Genomic DNA, 17961 nt, shown 5'->3' on the forward strand with positions numbered 1-17961 from the left:
TGGATCAAGGAAGTAAGGAAGATGCAGCATTTGTGAAAAGTATTTAACTCCATAACACACCTACAGTTATTGTCAAAATAACGATCATACCATTGCGAAATTTATAACTGGATTGAGAATTTTTTTTTGGCAGGGAGAACACAGCATGTTATCTTGCATGGAGCGTCATTGTCAGGCATAGAAGTAACTTTGGGTTTGCCCTAGGGAAGTGTGTTCGGGCTCTTCCTTTTAATGTTTTATATTTATGACCTTGCAGACAATATTAAGAGTAACATCAGAATTTTTGCAAATGACACAGTTATCTATAACGAAGTACTGCCAGGGGGGGGGGGGGGCGGGGGAGACAACAACAACAACAACAACAACATAGTATCCGCTGACAATAATATCAGTGATTCACATTTGGAATTGACAAAATCATACAAATACTTGGGTGTCACACTTTGTAGGGAGAATATTGCTGAAGTGGGTGGGATCCACACCAAATAGCACTAACAGGGGACATTAAAAATATACAGAGAAGGGCAGCAAGTATGGTGATAAATAATTGCATGGCATGTTAGAGTTACATCCAGACATATGTTCCACTGTCTGCCTGCTTAGCTTAGTGGTAATGTGCTTGCCTCTCATGCAGCATGCCCAGGTTCGATTCTCAGCTGGGTTGGAGATTTTCTCCGCTCGTGGACGGGGTGTCGTGTTGTCTGCATTGTCATTTAATCCTCATCACTGGCATGCAAGTCGTCCAATGTGGCATCGACTGAAATAAGAATCACACTTGGTGGCCGAAATTGCCCGGATGGGGCCTCCCAGCCAACATGCCATACAATCATTTCATTTCATATTTTCCACTTGTAACAAACCACTTATAATGAAAAAAATGCATTACAAGGGAAAATTTTATTTCACAGGGACCTATGAAAGAACATTTTAAACTTTGTCATGAAATTTTTCATTGCCATCTTTGTACTAACTGTGTTTTTTTTAAGTAACAACAGAGTGTATGATGTCATATCAGTATTATAGATTTATATTTCTTTATCAGCTGTCATGTAGGCCCTACATGATGTGGGTTAGGTAAGGTATACATAACAATTATAGTGAACAATGGAAATTTTGGGATGGAATGTAACAATATTTTGAAAAGGAAAGTTGCTACTCACCATATAGCAGAGATTTATTTATTTATTTTATTTATTTATCACAGTGAGGCACAACAAACACACACACACACACACACACACACACACACACACACACACACACACACACGTGTGTGTGTGTGTGTGTGTGTTTTTTATATTTTTGACAAAGGCATTGCTGGCCGAAAGCTTTATTTGTGTCAGTCTTTTTGTTGAGCCTATCTGCGACTTAGCATCTCCGCCCTCCACCTTATGATGAGTAGCAATGTTCCTTTTCATGATGTTGTAATAATTATAGTAAAAATGTTTAGATACATATATAATGGCAAAGTGTATACAACACATTCCATATTTACTGAAAACACAATAAACCATACTAATAATTGATTGGAGAAATGAAACTTAAAGATATATGACACAATGGACTCAATAATTGTTGTTACTGTGGCATTCAGTGTGCAAGCCTTTTCATCTCCGAACAACTACTGCAACCCAGATCCATTTGAACCTGCTTGTTGTGTACTTCCCTTGGTCTCCCTCTACAATTTTTACTGTGCACACTTGATTCCTTCACCTAATTGACAGTTCCTTGATGCCTTTCATGTATCCTTTTAACTGATCCCCTGTTTTAGTCAAGTTGTGCCATAAATTCTGTTTGTCCCCAATTCAATTGCATACTTCTTTATTCGTTACTCAATCTTCTCATTTAACCTTCAGCAGTCTTGTATAGCACCATTTTTAAACAGCTTCTATTCTGTTCGTGTCTGAACTACTTATCATCTATGTTTCACTTTGCAAGGCCACACTCCTGACAAATACCTTCACAAAAGATTTTCTAACACTTCAATTTATATTAGATGTTAACAAATTCCTATTTTTCGGAAATGCTTTTCCTGTAGCCAGTCTACTTTTTATATCCACACTACTTCGGCCGTCATCAGTTATTGTACTACCCAAATATCAAAATTCATCTGCTACTTTAAGTCTTGTTCCATAGTCTTATTTCCTCAGTACTTCCTGATCCATTACCCTCGCTTTGCTTTTGTTGATGCTCATCATACAACTTCTTTTCGAGACAAACCTTTCAACTGTTCTTCTAAGTCCTTCACCATCTCTATCAGAATAGCAATGTCATCATCTAAACTTAAAGTTTTATTTCTTCTCTGTGAACTTTAATTCTTTTTCCAAATTTCTCCTTGGTTTCCTTCATTGCTTGCTCAACATACAGACTGGAAAACATTGAGTCTAGATATGACCCTGCCTCACTCTCTTCTGAACCTCTGCTTCTCTTCCATGTTCTTTGTTTGTAACAGCAGTAGTCTGGGTTTTGTGCAAATTGAAAATAAGTGATTATTCGAAGTGGCCAACTTGCCGAGACGCAGCTCACCACTTCCCCGTGGAAGAAGAGATGTGGTAACCTACTGGTGCATATGACACAACAGTCACTTCCCATCTACTATTGCGAAGCGTGACGACGAGGAGGAGACACTACGACTGAGTGACCACACATGACACCTGCACTAGTGCCAACCAGCTCCACGCCGTCTACGTATGCGATCGCCCACATTCTGTTCACGCTCATCGTGTGATTCACTATTCTAGCTAGAACTGTGCTGCGCCTGTTTTTCCACATGATTATGCCATACATTGTAGCCATTGTGAACTATTTTTCTGTTAGACTGTTAAATATATTTGTTCTGAAGGTCTCTTCTCATGTTTTTTTTTGTTGAGAGTTGCAACTAATAAGCTGTATACTAATATAGGTACTATATTGTATGAGATTAAGAAGAGATCTGGATAAACTGAAAGAATCAAGGATTGCTGAGAGTTTCAGAGTGAGTATTAAGCAGAGACTGATTGAAGTAGGGGAAAGGTATACAAGAGAAGAATGAGTAGCTTAGAGAGTTGATCCAATAAAGGCAGCAGAAGTTCAAACATGTAAAATGATGTAGTGTAGTAGGAAAATCTTAGAAATGAAGTTACTGAATTCAACTGACCAAAGGAAAAAACACAGAAATGCAATAAATGAAGTAGGTGAAAGGAAATAACGATTTCTAAAAATAAGACTGATAGGAAGTGCAGAATGGCTAAGCAGGAATGACTAGATGACAAATGCAAGGCTGCAGAATTATGCATAACTACAGGAAATAAGAATGTTGGTAATGTGAAAATTAGTTAGACATTTGCAGAAAAGACAAGTAGCTGTATCAACAGCAAGTGTTCAGATAACAAACAAATACAAAGCGTAGGAGGGGAAGCTGAAAGGTGGAAGGAATATATAGAAAGATTTTTGCCATTGCTGTGGTCTTCAGTACAAGAACTGATTTGATGCAACTTGTGCTACTCTATCCTGCACAAGCCTCTCTGCCTCTGAATAACTACTGCAACCTACGGCCTTTTGTACGTGGTTACTGTACTCATCTCTTGCTCTTCCTCTACTATTCTTACCACCCAAACTAGCCTCCAATACTAAATTGGTGGTCCCTCAATGCCTCAGAATGTGTCCTATCAGCTGATCCCTTCTTTTATTCAAGTTATGCCACAAACTTCTTTTCTCCCCAATTCCTTTCTGTAGCTCCTTGTTGGATACATGATCTACCCATCTATCTTCAGCATTCTTCGGTAGCACCACATTTCAAAATCTCCTATTCTCTTCTTGTCTGAAATATTTACTGTCCATGTTTCACTTCCATACAAAGCCTCACTCCGGACATATACCTTTAGAAAAAGCCTCCTAATACTTAAACCTATTTTCTTCCGAAACAATTTTCTTGCTGTTGCCAGTCTGCATTTTATATCCTTTCTGCTTGATCATTATCAGTTATTTTCCTGTGCAAATAGCAAAACCCATCTTCTACTACCAGAGTCTCATTTCCAATCTAATTCACTCAGCATTGCCTGATTTCATTTGGCTACATTCCATTACCCTTGTTTTGCTTTTGTTGATGTTCATCTCATGTCCTCCTTTCAAGCTGTTGTCCATTCCATTCAACTGCTCTTCCAAGTCATTTGCTGTCTTTGACAGAATTACAGTATCATCAGCAAACCTAAAGTTATTACAACCCTCCCTGAATTTTAATTCCTTTTCTAAATTTCTCTTTAGTTTTCTTCACTGCTTTCCCAATATACAAATTGAATAGCATCAAGGACATGTTATAACCTTGCCTCACTCCCTTCTCAACCACCACTTCCCTTTCATGCCCCTCAACTCTTCTAATTGCCATTTGGTTTCTGCGTAAGTTGTATATAACCTTTCACTCCCTGTATTTTAGCCCTGCTACCTTCAGAATTTCAAAGAGTGTATTCCAGTCAACATTGCTAAAAGCTTTTTCCAAATCTGTGAAAGGTATAATTGTAGGTTTGTCCTTCCTTAACATGTCTTAAAGAAAAGTCATAGGGTCAATGCTGCTTTGTGTTCCTACATTTCCCCGGAATCCAAATTAATTTTCCCCAAGGTTGGCTTCTACTAGTTTTTTCCATTCTTCTGTAAATAGTTCATGTTAACATTTTGCAATTGTGGCTTATTAAACTAACAGTTTGGTACTATTCATGTCTGTCAACACCTGCTTTCTTCAGAATTGGAATTATTGCATCCTTCTTGAAGCCTGGAGGGTATTTCAGTTGTTTCATACATCTTGCCCACCAGCTGAAATAGTTTTGTCAGGGTTGTCTCTCCCAAGGAATCAGTAGTCCTGATGGAATATCACCTGCTCCAGGGGCTTGTTTTGGTTTAGGTCTTTCCATAATCTGGCATATTTTTTGCAGTGTCATATCTCCTAGCTTATCCTCATTTACGTCCTCTGCTCTTTCTATAATACTGCCTTCAAGTACATTTCCCTTTTAAAGTTCTTCTATATATTCCTTCCACCTTTCAGCTTTCCCTTCCTTGCTTACTACTGGTTTTTCTTCTGAGTTCTTGATATTCATACAACTGCTTTTCTTTTCTCCAAATGTATCTTCAATTTTCCTATAGGCAGTACCTATCTTTCCCCTAGATACATATGTCCTGTAGCCATTCTTGCTTACCTGCTTTGCATTTATCGTCTAGCTCATTTTTTAGATTTCTTTTGCCTGCTTCATTTGGTGCATTTTTATATTTTCTCTCTTCACCAGTTAAATCCAGCATCTTCTGTGATATCCAAGGATTTCTACTAGGCCTTGTCTTTTTATCTATTTGACCCTCTGGTGCCTTCATTATTTCATCTCTCAAAGCTAATCATTTATCTTCTGCTGTACTCAAGTTTCCTGTTTCAATCATTCATTGCCCAATACACCCTCTGAAGCTCTCAGCAGCCTCTGGTTCTTCCAATGTATCCACGTCCCATCTCCTTATTTTCCTACATATTTCAATTTCTTCAATTTTAATCTGCAGTTCATAAACAATAAATTGTGATCAATGCCCACATCTGCCCCTGGAAATGTCTTACAGTTTAAAATCTGATTCCATAATCTGTCTTAAAATTACATAATCAATCTGAAACCTTCTTGTGCCTCCAGATCTCTTCTACATACACAACCATCTTTATGCTTCTTAAACCAAGTGTTAGCAATGATTAAATTAATTCTATGCAAAATTCTACCAGGCAGTTTCCTCTTTCATTCCTTTCCCCCAATCCATATTCATCTGTTATTTTCCCTTCTCTTCTATTATCTACTATCCGATTCTAGTCCCCCATCATAATCAAATTTTTGGCTCTATTTATCTCATCATACATCTTTTCAATCTCTTCATCTGCAGAGTTAGTTGGCATATAAACTTCTACTACAGAGTGTGTGTGTTGGCTTTATGTATATCTTAGCTACAATGGTACATTCACTATGCTGTACTTTGTAGCTTTCTTGTGTTCCTATTTTATATTCATTATTAGACCAACTCCATCATCTGATTTTGTATTTATAGACAAGTTCTCACCTGACCATACACCCTGTTCATCTTTCCACCAAGCTTCTCTAAACTCCACAATATTCTTCTTCACCCTATCCATAACCCTTTTTAAATTTTCTAAACTGGCATCTAACGCTCCACACTCCAATCCATAGATTACCAGTTTCGTTTCTCCCGATCATGACATCCACCTGAGTAGTACCCACTCGCAGATCCAAATGGGCTTCAGATTATTTTAACCAAGAGGATGCCATCATCAACCACACAGTAGAGCTGCATGCCCCCATGGAAAATAAATGTTGTAGTTCCCCTCGCTATCAGCCATTCACAGTACCAGCACAGCAAAGCCATAACAGTTGATGTTACAGGGTTAGATCAGTCAGACATCAAGACTGTTGCATCAGCAACTACTGAAGACGCTGCTGCCACTCTTCAGGAACCACATGTTTATCTGCCTCTCAACAGATACTCCTGCATTTTGGTTGCACTTACAGTAAGGTTATCTGTATATTGAGCTACGCAAGGCACCCCACCATGACAAGGTCTATGGTACATAGGGGAGAGTAGAAGGGTTATACATAGCAAATGAACTTTATGACAATATTAAGGAAAGAAGAGAGAAAGTAGATACAGTGGAGATGGGAGATACGAACTGCCCGTAGAATTTGACAGAGCACTCAGTTGAAACAACATTCTTGGAATAGGCAACATTCCCTCAGAATTATTGTGATCCTTGTGAGAGCCAGACATGACAAAACTAGTCCACCTAGCATGCAAGACATATGAGATACATGAAATACAATCAGACCCCAAGACGAAAGTAATAATTCCAGTGCCAAAGAAGGCAGGTGCTGACAGATGTGAATATTACCAATCCATAAATTTAATAAGATGTAGTAATATGGAGATGAATTACTTACAGAAACTGGTGGAAACCAACATCAAGGAAGATCACTTTAGGTTCTGCAGAAACATAGGAACAACTTATCTTAGAAAGGCAAATTATATTTACAGCATTTGTAGATATAGAGAAGGCTTTTGGCAGTATTGACGTGACTACACTCTTTGAAATTATGAAGGTAGCAGGCTGGCACACAGGCAGTGCCCCGGATCAGGGCAATGTCTGCGGAAGCATCGAATGGCACGTCCAGTTTTTCCAGTCACCAGAATATGGGCAGAAGATCTGTGCCTGGTGGCACAGTCAGGGTCTCTGTGGGTCCGATGTCGGTAGCGGTGGCCAGTCGATGTTCGCATCAGATCCTAGTAGGGAAGGGAGCTGCAGTGGTGCGGGCAGTATCAGTGAGGCTGGTACTGCAGCCTGATCTTCTCCCAACATCTGTTCTGTCTCAGATGGCCTATAAACTCTGAAGATGAGAGCATGGCTGGGATTGGAAAATGGGGCTGAGAACTGGGAGGCAGAAACAGGTCAAGAGCAGGAGAGGAGAGAGTAGAGGATCTGGCAGAAGAGAAACAAAAGGTGGCATTGCCGCAGTGTGTGTCCACTGAAGGGTACAGAGGCGGTAGCAGCATCCCCACTGCTGCTGAACGACCACCAGAATCCAGTTGTCCTTGCATCTGAAGCCCCGTGTCCACATGCAGGTACTCGGCCAGAATTATGGAGACAGTGCCATGGACTGCCCCACAACAGCACGAGATGGAGGAGTGTGTGGAGATAATGGCTACAGAGGAGCTATGCCACTCTCTCCTTCCCTATCAGTGTCAACCTGTAGGAACTCAAAAGAAGTGTTATCAGCTTGTTTGTAGGTGTGTGGACCACATATCTCATCATGTGTGTTTTAAAAATTTGTACCAGTCTTTAGGTCTCGCCATTTGATTGAGGGTGGAAAGACACATGCCGAATACCATTCCTGCAGCAGAACTTGCCGAAGACCTGGGAGCAAAATTGTGGTCCATTGTCCCAATGCCAGCATGAAAGGAACTCCTTCAATAGTGAAAATTCTGCTAAGCAGTCTCTGTACTTCAGGACCATCAGCTGATCACGCACGGGAAGATGGAGTGTGCATCGAGGACAATCATCCGTGTTGTATCCGAGAAGGGGCCCGCAAAGTCCAGCTCTCACCGGGATGAGGGCATCAACTAGGGTGAGAGCATGTGGTTGGGAGCTGCTTGCTGTTGTTCACACTGATGACAGTTGCCGACAAGATGTTCGACGTGCCAGTCTGTGCCCAGCCAATACACTTGGTGCCAGGAGAGCACTTTAGTTCGAGAGGTGACTGAGTGACCTCGATGCAAGAGCCGTAAGATAACTGGGTACAGAGTTTTTGATGGGAGACCATCAATCTGTGGTTAGTAAAAGGTTCCTTGAGCAACAGCTGCTCTTTTTTCAACTGTAGGTGGAAAACCTAGGACATTTCATCTCTCGTGAAGGTATTAAGCCCACACAAAATCTGGCTGAAGCCATCAGCATGCTTTCTCACCCCACAAATTTATAGGAGCTCCAGTCCTTCTTGGGAAAAATTATGTACCACGTAAAATTTATCTCTGGTTAGTAAAATAACTTCATCTGCAAGGATTAGCCAGGGTCAGTGATGCTGCAATTGGTCAGAGTCCCAAATGAGAATGTGACCTGGCCAGCCCTGTTGTCTGGACTACTGTACCTGTTATAAAATGGTGTCCTCAGCTGTGGCCAGAGCCAGACATACCTCCATGATGTGAAACGCATCCACCACTTGAGGCACTTTGTCCAACTGGAAGCACAAGATCTTGTCTCGGTTGAAGTGCAGGTCATGGCCCATTGGGAGGTGGGAGAGGATATTGCAGAAGTGAATTTTATCTTTGTAGCTCTTGAGAAAAAGTTCCCAATGCTGGAGTTAGTGGACATTTCTCTCAAGTAGCTTTGTTGCGGGACTGAAGAGGGAGATCGACAGTTTATGACGCGTAATGAGATGAAACTCTGTTCCGTACAGGAATATGTGGAATTTATTTAGTGCAAGATAATCACAAGAGCCTCGTTTTTGATTTATGAATAACTCTTCTGCATAGCATCAAGCATCTTTGACACAAATGCGATTGGATGTTTAGAGCTGTCCACATGTCTGTGTGCCAGGACGGTCTCCAGGCTCCATTCAGAGGTTCCACTGCCGCCACTAACTGTTTGCCCAGTTGAAATGTGACAAGACATTGTGCTGATATGAGAGACCACTTCAAAGTCTCGGACACATGTACACATTCGTTCAACTGTACAGAAGGCAGGCTCTTCTTCCACAGGTTGTAAAGCAGGTATGCAATCGACATCACAACAGGGATAAATTTTACGTGGTACATAATTTTTCCCAAGAAGGACTGGAGCTCCTATAAATTTGTGGGGTGAGAAAGCATGCTGATGGCTTCAACCAGATTTTGTTAATACCTTCACGAGAGATGAAATGTCCTAGGTTTCCCACCTACAGTTGAAAAAAGAGCAGCTGTTGCTCAAGGAACCTTTTAAAAATTGCTGGGGTACTGATTGCCATGAAAACTAATTGTGTGAAATGATGTAATCTGTGTGGTGTGGTGACTACCAGTACTTTCTGTGATTCCTCATCCAGGGGTAGTTGCAACTAAGCTTTGCAGAGATCGACCTGTGAGTACCAGAGGAAAGCTCAGCTGGTTTCATATCAATCTCTGACTGAGATTTGACCACAACCTTAAAAGTCTCCATACAGATGCAGTTCCATGACTGTTTCTTCACAATAAATGAAGGTGTTGCCCATTCACTTGAAGAGACAGGTTCAATGAAGTTCAAGGCTGCCAATCTCTCAAGTTCATTCTTGACAGCATCCCATAGTGTGAGGAGCAGGGGTCATGCATGAAGAAGTGATGGTGCACCAATTTATTTAATGTAAAGTGTGGTGTAAAGTTCTCCCTTTGTTTGACCCCTAGAGAAAATCTCAGGGTACTCCTTGCTGAGGGTCCAGTTCCCAAAATGGTACTTGCTCTGAGACCAAGTGGACTGAGTCCTTGATGACAAATCCAAATGCCATAAAAGCATGTAGGCTAAATATATTTTCTGTATGAATGCTGTGAGTCCCAAGGAAAGTGAGATATAGTACAATATTTTGGTACATGGCCATGATTATGGGTTGTCCTTTCAGTGGAATACGTTCTTTGTTACACGCTGTTTACTGAAGGGGTGGGACTCCCAGCTGGCTACGTCTGGTAGTTTAAAGAGGTACTGGTGTCAACCTATAGCTGAACTGTTTATTGCACAAAATGAGTGTGATCACAGTTTCTCAGGTGATGCCACTGTGGTATAAGCCTCCAATGAAATCACATTAATCTCTCTTATTCCTTGTCGAGGTGAGTGTTTTTTGTCCAGAGCAGAAAGATGCGAAGTGTCCTTCCTCCCTTTCCTCCTTCCTTCATTCTGTACCCATCTGTCGGGGCAGCCTTCTCTGATGTGTGTTTGAAAACATCTGGGCACAAAGGATACAAGTACTGGTCTGGGAACAGAGACTTCTTTCCTCATTTACAAATGGTGTTTGTACTCTTCTGTGTTGGCAAAGTTGGATCCCTCTCCAGAGACTCAGGCAACAGCGGCTATCTCGCCCCTGAAGTCTAATCAACGCCCCGAGGCCTGGGACGGTTTGAAAGATTAAGCTTATTTGTAAATGTCCTCCAAAGTATGGTTGTGAAATTGTAGAGCCCTCTGCTGCTCCTTCTTATCTGGAGCCCAAGTGATCGTATCCCAATCATCACCGCTGCATATAATTCCTTATTTACTGGTGTCACAAAATGGCATTTGTATAATAATAATAATAATAATAATAATAATAATAATAATAAAAGATGATATAATTAAAATGGAAAAAGTTGAAGGATAGTACAATTGCATTATTAGTAAATGTTCTGCTTGTACAAAATTGTGCTATTCTTCATTCATTTTATCTTGTGTTGCTTCTTTTTTTCTGTGCATGTGTCCATCACTATATATGTTTTAATTATATTTGTTGTCTTCTGAAAGCTCTAATACTCATGTTAATCTAACGAAATAGGACTGTGGACTTCCTCTCTAACACTTCAATTGTAGATGCAGGCAGCCGACTCCAAGGACACCAGTGCCTCTCAAGATGAAGGAAATCCTCCCAACTTCGTTCCACTTCATTTCAATAAAAATACTTAATGCTGTTATTAAGTCTTCTCTTATTCAGATTCGCATATAAAACAAAACACTCATAGCATGTCATACTTCAAACAGTACTTTCTTAATCATCCTTTTACATACCAGAGAGTGAAACAAAATCATGTACAATGAAAAGTGAATGATGTTTTTTGTTCATTTGTCTACACCTTACTACACATTCATAATTAATGTCTTTGCCAATGCTTATGGTTGCTCTTTGCTTCTGTCATTATCGCTTCATAATTTTTTGTTAATAAATTTTATCTTTACAATATCGAGGAGGGGGGGGGGAGGGTCTTTCACCACATACATTAACAATTGCCCCCACACTGTACGTTGACACGGTATGGAAATGTACAGTGTTTTTGCATGTCCATATTTATATTTACATTTGCTAATAGGGGTCGATGCCCTTTATTTGTCAGCTTCTGTTTTATTTAATGGAATGGATATGTCAGCTTATCCTGTGTATGTTAAAGTTCTACAAGAAATTGAATGATTATATACATGTTATGATAGTTCCTTACATATTTGAATTTAGCATGCTGACAATAATGTTCAGTTTGCTTTGGCCTCGCTGCTGATTTTGCGTTTGTGCACTAGTAGGTTTGGCAGCTAAGCAAGAGCTGCTAATGGTCAACATGCTAGTTGCTACCATCGCACATGCATGCACTCATTTAATTAGTGTTAACTTCACATTGAGTGTCACACTTTCACCTGAGTATTACATATTAAAGAATTTTCATGGCGTTTGCCTTCATTCTGGGTGCAGTATGTGTGTGCTTATTGTTCAAAATCTGATGCTGTGCAGAAGATCTCCATTCTTATGACCTGGGCATCATTATTATCCATCTCACTCGCATTTTCAGCAGAGAAAACCCTGACCAACAGCATCCGTTGACGAGGTAAGTACTGGCTCGAATGACTGTAGTTCACTTATTAATGTATCAGGCATTGTGAGACACAATACTCAGAGATTACTTCATTGCAGACATATGTTAATGTCACCACACTTCACTGTCCACTTCGTTGAAAGACACATGTAGCCATCCAAAACATTGTATAAATTGCTTGTCTTTATAGTTCACTCCTTTAGGTGGAGTTTGGTTTCCAATGAAAATTCTTACAAGTATTGAGTTACAAAAATATGTAACATGATAGCTTATACCTATGGCTGACATTCCATCCATTGCTTATACTACAAACATAAATTTCTTAAGTTTTAAAACGCCATAAATTTTTCATTAACTGGGTTCTGTTACTACAGTTTGTTTGTTAGTTCTGACTTACCTTCGTTCACATCACATATACAAATTAATTACATAATACATTATTATGTTACATACAATCATACAGTACATTTGTACTTCATTTTATAGATAGGCTTTTATCATTTATAGGAGCTCATTTCTTCCTTAGGTAGAGGAGGGAGAAAACATTCAAATATGACTAAAACATTACGCATTGCTGGCCTAACCACAGTTGGCACTGCCTCCTTTCTTTGGGAAGGAAGGAAGGAAGGAAATACTCATCTACTGGTTCAAGGATTTATGAGGAAATGTTACTCATACAATCATGGACTAGTTGCCAAGGAACTCTTATTTCATGGAAATGATGTGTACTGACTAATCATTCATGTACTGTCATGTTTTTTCATGTGCTAGTGGTGCTTACTTCAGTTCACATGTAACTTAGTGTTAATTATGAAGGAGTTTCAACCATCGTAGACTTAACTTTCTTGAATACCTGGAAATGTCATTATTTATGCTTTCATGTGACACAATAAAAGTTAATTGGTTTTTGTAAAACCACATACTGGTAAATGTCATGGAGATATAGTGTGACAATGCATATTTTCATTTTTCATTTGCCTTATGACCTTTGTATAAATCTCCACGCATGTACATATATCAATTGGTTCCTTATTTCTTAGACAGTAGATTTAATTGCTTAGTATTTCCGTTTACTTTGTATTTAAGTTAGGTACTTGTACATATCGCATTCTGATTTGGCTGCACCTTCTGTCAGTCTGTCGTGCATGCGCAAAGGTCAGTGCTTCCTCTCCTACTACTTATGTCAGTGTGTATTGTTGAGCATGCACAGCTGAGCCGAAAGCTAATTTTGTTCATACTTTTGCTTTGCGCGAAGCAGTGTATTACTTCTCATTCCTGTTGATTTTATGCTTAAATGTACAAATCAAAAGAATTACTTATATCTCTACATGTTACTTTGTCCTAAAATTCACTCCAGAAGAAAAAATTATACTTAGAGTTGCACACGTTATGTACAATTATCTTGTGACAGAAAGAAAAATGCTACCTAGCTTCATCATTCTGTAAAAGATTTTATATCTTTGTGAGAGTGGAGACCCTTGCCTCTCCCCGTTTTCTCACAGACTAATCTGTATGTTCCAGGGTGAGGTATTTTGGAAATTATGTATGGTTCTGAATAGAGTAATTGCCACTCCTCATTCAGTTTGCCAATTGTTGTCAATTTAGGGTGTGTCCATGAGAGGATGAATTGCCCTTCAAAAATTTGTGAAACATCTTTCAGTTTCTTAGTATAAATTTTCTTTCTATACTCGGCCCTGTTTTCGAGTGTAATCATGGCTTGTTTGATTTTGTCTTGTAGTGTCGTTTCTGTAGTGGGTACTTTTGGTATGGGTGACTCCCACTCATTCGTTTGTTTTGTCCAGAACATCAATTTGTTAGTTTTGAATCCTGTTGAATAATGTGGAAGGTTACTGACAACTTGCATGAAATGAGTTATGTATTCTACACATCTCATGTGTTTGTGAGGGGTGTATGTCCTAATAAGCCAGTTAAATTCTTTAAAGGCTCATTCTACGGGGCTTGCTTCTGGGTGAAAAAAGCTTACTAATACACGTTTTATGCCCTGTGAGGTCATAAATTGTTTCCACTTTGCCCAATGAAATATAGAGCATTATCAGTTAGTAGTACCTTTGGTTTACCTATTCTTCTCAAATAGTCTTCCTCAATTCTTTTTCAGATATTTGTGGATGTTGCATTTTTAATGGCATACATTTTGACATGTCTTGAGAAAATATCATATAGTGCTACTATGTATCTTACCCCTCCTCTACTTTGTGCATATGGACCAGCTATGCCCAGGGATATTTTATATAGAGGGATTTTTGTGAGTATTGGGTGTAGCTCAGTATATTTTGACACATTGGACTGTTTTGATTTTTGACATATTGCACACTTTCTTAATACCTGTAGGACTCACTTTCTTAAATTTGGAAAATAACAAAGTGTTGCAGTTTTTCAGTACATTTGTCTGCTCCATAATGTCCCTATACTTCATGTGTCTGTCTTATAAATTTGTCGATATAATCTTCAGGAATACAGACACACCATTGATTGGATTTTTCATGTTTCCCATGAAAAAAAATGCCCTTGTACTCCTGATACCATTTACTTACCTATCCACCTTCATCTTGCTTAAGGTATTGCATGACTTTACTCATTCTGCGATCTTACTGTTGTATAATTTTCATTTGCTTACAAAACTTTTGGTAATCAGACTGTTGTGTTGTACCTTGCATTAATAATGTTTTGATTTCTGCATCTTACTCTGTTATTTCACTAAATTCTTCTAAACCTTGTGATAACCTAGACAAGGCATCTGCAATAGCATTGTAACTTCCTTTAATATAACTGGTCCCAAAATTGAATTCTTGTAAATATAGACACCATCTGGCTAATCTATGGTGCAAAAGTTTACTTGTTAAAAGAAATAACAGTGACAGATGGTCCCAGTAAACCTTCGTATTCTTACCCCACATAAAATATTCAAACTTTTTAAATGCCCATATTACAGCTAAACTTTCCAATTCTGACACAAAATAAGATCTTTCTGCTTCTGATAATGTTTGACTAGCAAAACTGATGACCTTGGGTGCTTCTTTACCTTCTTCTTCTTGCATCTGTAACAAACGTGCCCCCAGCCCCTGAGATGATGCATCTGTGTCAGGGTGGCTTAGATGTTTGCATTGGCTAATGCCTGCTTAATATTATTAAAGTCCTCCTGACACTCATCACCCCATAACCAAGGCCTATTTTTTCGTAACAAGTTGAGTAATGCATCACTGTTCATCAATTGGTGTGGTGTAAATTTGTGAGAAAAGGATACTAGTCCTAAATAAGCTTTTAGTTGTTTTTTATTCCTTGGAGCTGTACAGTTGCGTATGTCATCAAGTTTTTTCGGATCAGGTAATATACCTCATTCTGATACAACATGTCCTAAAAATTTGACTTTCTCCTTACCAAAACTAGACTTTTTTAAATTGCCTGTGACTCCATAATCTGCAAATCATTGAAGTACCTGTTCAATCAGCCTGATATGTTCGTTACTGTACTCTGGTATGTAACTTTGCTGTTGTGTGTACCATTCCTGCTGTGTGTTTAGATCATGTTTTACTGACTGATTTACATAACTATGTTGTTTTTGTGCCTAATTTTCTGTTGCTCTATTCAGTACAGGTCTTTCCTGATAGGTTAAGTCAATAGAATCAAGCACTGACAAAATATTCCATGTCATGCTCTGGCATTGTGACTAATTTTTCTTTAATGTGTGATGGTAAACAACTGTTCAGAATTTTTAATACATCTACCTGTGATATTGGGTTCATCCAGTAGCATGTCTCGTTCAGGTATTTTCAAAGTATCCGCATAGGCTACCAATTTAGCTATGGAATGGTGCGGGGATGAAAACCTCGTGTCCGAGTCGTCCTTGCACTGTCTCAGACCAGTATTTGTCAAGGAAAGCTTGTTCTAATTGTATATAAGTGCTGCAACATTCAGCCACTTCAGTTGCCCATAAAAGAATGTCCCTTGCATATGTTGTTGTTATGGTCTTCAGTCCTGAGACTGGTTTGATGCAGCTCTCCATGCTACTCTATCCTGTGCAAGCTTCTTCATCTCCCAGTACCTACTGCAACCTACATCCTTCTGAATCTGCTTAGTGTATTCATCTCTTGGTCTCCCCCTATGATTTTTACCCTCCACGCTGCCCTCCAATACTAAATTGGTGTTCCCTTGATGCCTCAGAACATGTCCTACCAACCGATCCCTTCTTCTGGTCAAGTTGTGCCACAAACTTCTCTTCTCCCCAATCCTATTCAATACTTCCTCATTAGTTATGTGATCTACCCATCTAATCTTCAGCATTCTTCTGTAGCACCACATTTCGAAAGCTTCTATTCTCTTCTTATCCAAACTATTTACCGTCCATGTTTCACTTCCATACATGGCTACACTCCATACAAATACTTTCAGAAATGACTTCCTGACACTTAAATCTATACTCGATGTTAACAAATTTCTCTTCTTCAGAAACGCTTTCCTTGCCATTGCCAGTCTACATTTTATATCCTCTCTACTTCGACCATCATCAGTTATTTTGCTCCCCAAATAGCAAAACTCCTTTACTACTTTAAGTGTCTCATTTCCTAATCTAATACCCTCAACATCACCCGACTTAATTCGACTACATTCCATTATCCTCATTTTGTTTTTGTTGATGTGCATCTTATATCCTCCCTTCAAGACACCATCCATTCCGTTCAACTGCTCTTCCAAGTCCTTTGCTGTCTCTGACAGAATTACAATGTCATCGGCGAACCTCAACGTTTTTATTTCTTCTCCATGGATTTTAATACCTACTCCGAATTTTTCTTTTGTTTCCTTTACTGCTTGCTCAATATACAGATTGAATAACATCGGGGAGAGGCTACAACCCTGTCTTACTCCCTTCTTAACCACTGCTTCCCTTTCATGTCCCTCGACTCTTATAACTGCCATCTGGTTTCTGTACAAATTGTAAATAGCCTTTCGCTCCCTGTATTTTACCCCTGCCACCTTTAGAATTTGAAAGAGAGTATTCCAATCAACATTGTCAAAAGCTTTCTCTAAGTCTACAAATGCTAGAAACGTAGGTTTGCCTTTCCTTAATCTTTCTTCTAAGATAAGTCGTAAGGTCAGTATTGCCTCACGTGTTCCAGTATTTCTACGGAATCCAAACTGATCTTCCCCGAGGTCGGCTTCTACTAGTTTTTCCATTCATCTGTAAAGAATTCATGTTAGTATTTTGCAGCTGTGGCTTATTAAACTGATTGTTCGGTAATTTTCACATCTGTCAACACCTGCTTTCTTTGGGATTGGAATTATTATATTCTTCTTGAAGTCTGAGGGTATTTTGCCTGTTTCATACATCTTGCTTACCAGATGGTAGAGTTTTGTCAGGAGTGGCTCTCCCAAGACCATCAGTAGTTCCAATGGAATGTTGTCTACTCCGGGGGCCTTGTTTCGACTCAGGTCTTTCAGTGCTCTGTCAAACTCTTCACGCAGTATCTTATCTCCCATTTCATCTTCATCTACATCCTCTTCCATTTCCATAATATTGTCCTCAAGTACATCGCCCTTGTATAGACCCTCTATATACTCCTTCCACCTTTCTGCTTTCCCTTCTTTGCTTAGAACTGGGTTTCCATCTGAACTCTTGATGTTCATACAAGTGGTTTTCTTATCTCCAAAGGTCTCTTTAATTTTCCTGTAGGCAGTATCTATCTTACCCCTAGTGAGATAAGCCTCTATATCCTTACATTTGTCCTCTAGCCATCCCTGCTTAGCCATTTTGCACTTCCTGTCGATCTCATTTTTGAGACGTTTGTATTCCTTTTTGCCTGCTTCATTTACTGCATTTTTATATTTTCTCCTTTCATCAATTAAATTCAATATTTCTTCTGTTACCCAAGGATTTTTACTAGCCCTCGTCTTTTTACCTACTTATTC

The sequence above is a fragment of the Schistocerca cancellata genome, chromosome 5 (assembly GCF_023864275.1).
Source record: "Schistocerca cancellata isolate TAMUIC-IGC-003103 chromosome 5, iqSchCanc2.1, whole genome shotgun sequence".
Classification (NCBI taxonomy): domain Eukaryota; kingdom Metazoa; phylum Arthropoda; class Insecta; order Orthoptera; family Acrididae; genus Schistocerca; species Schistocerca cancellata.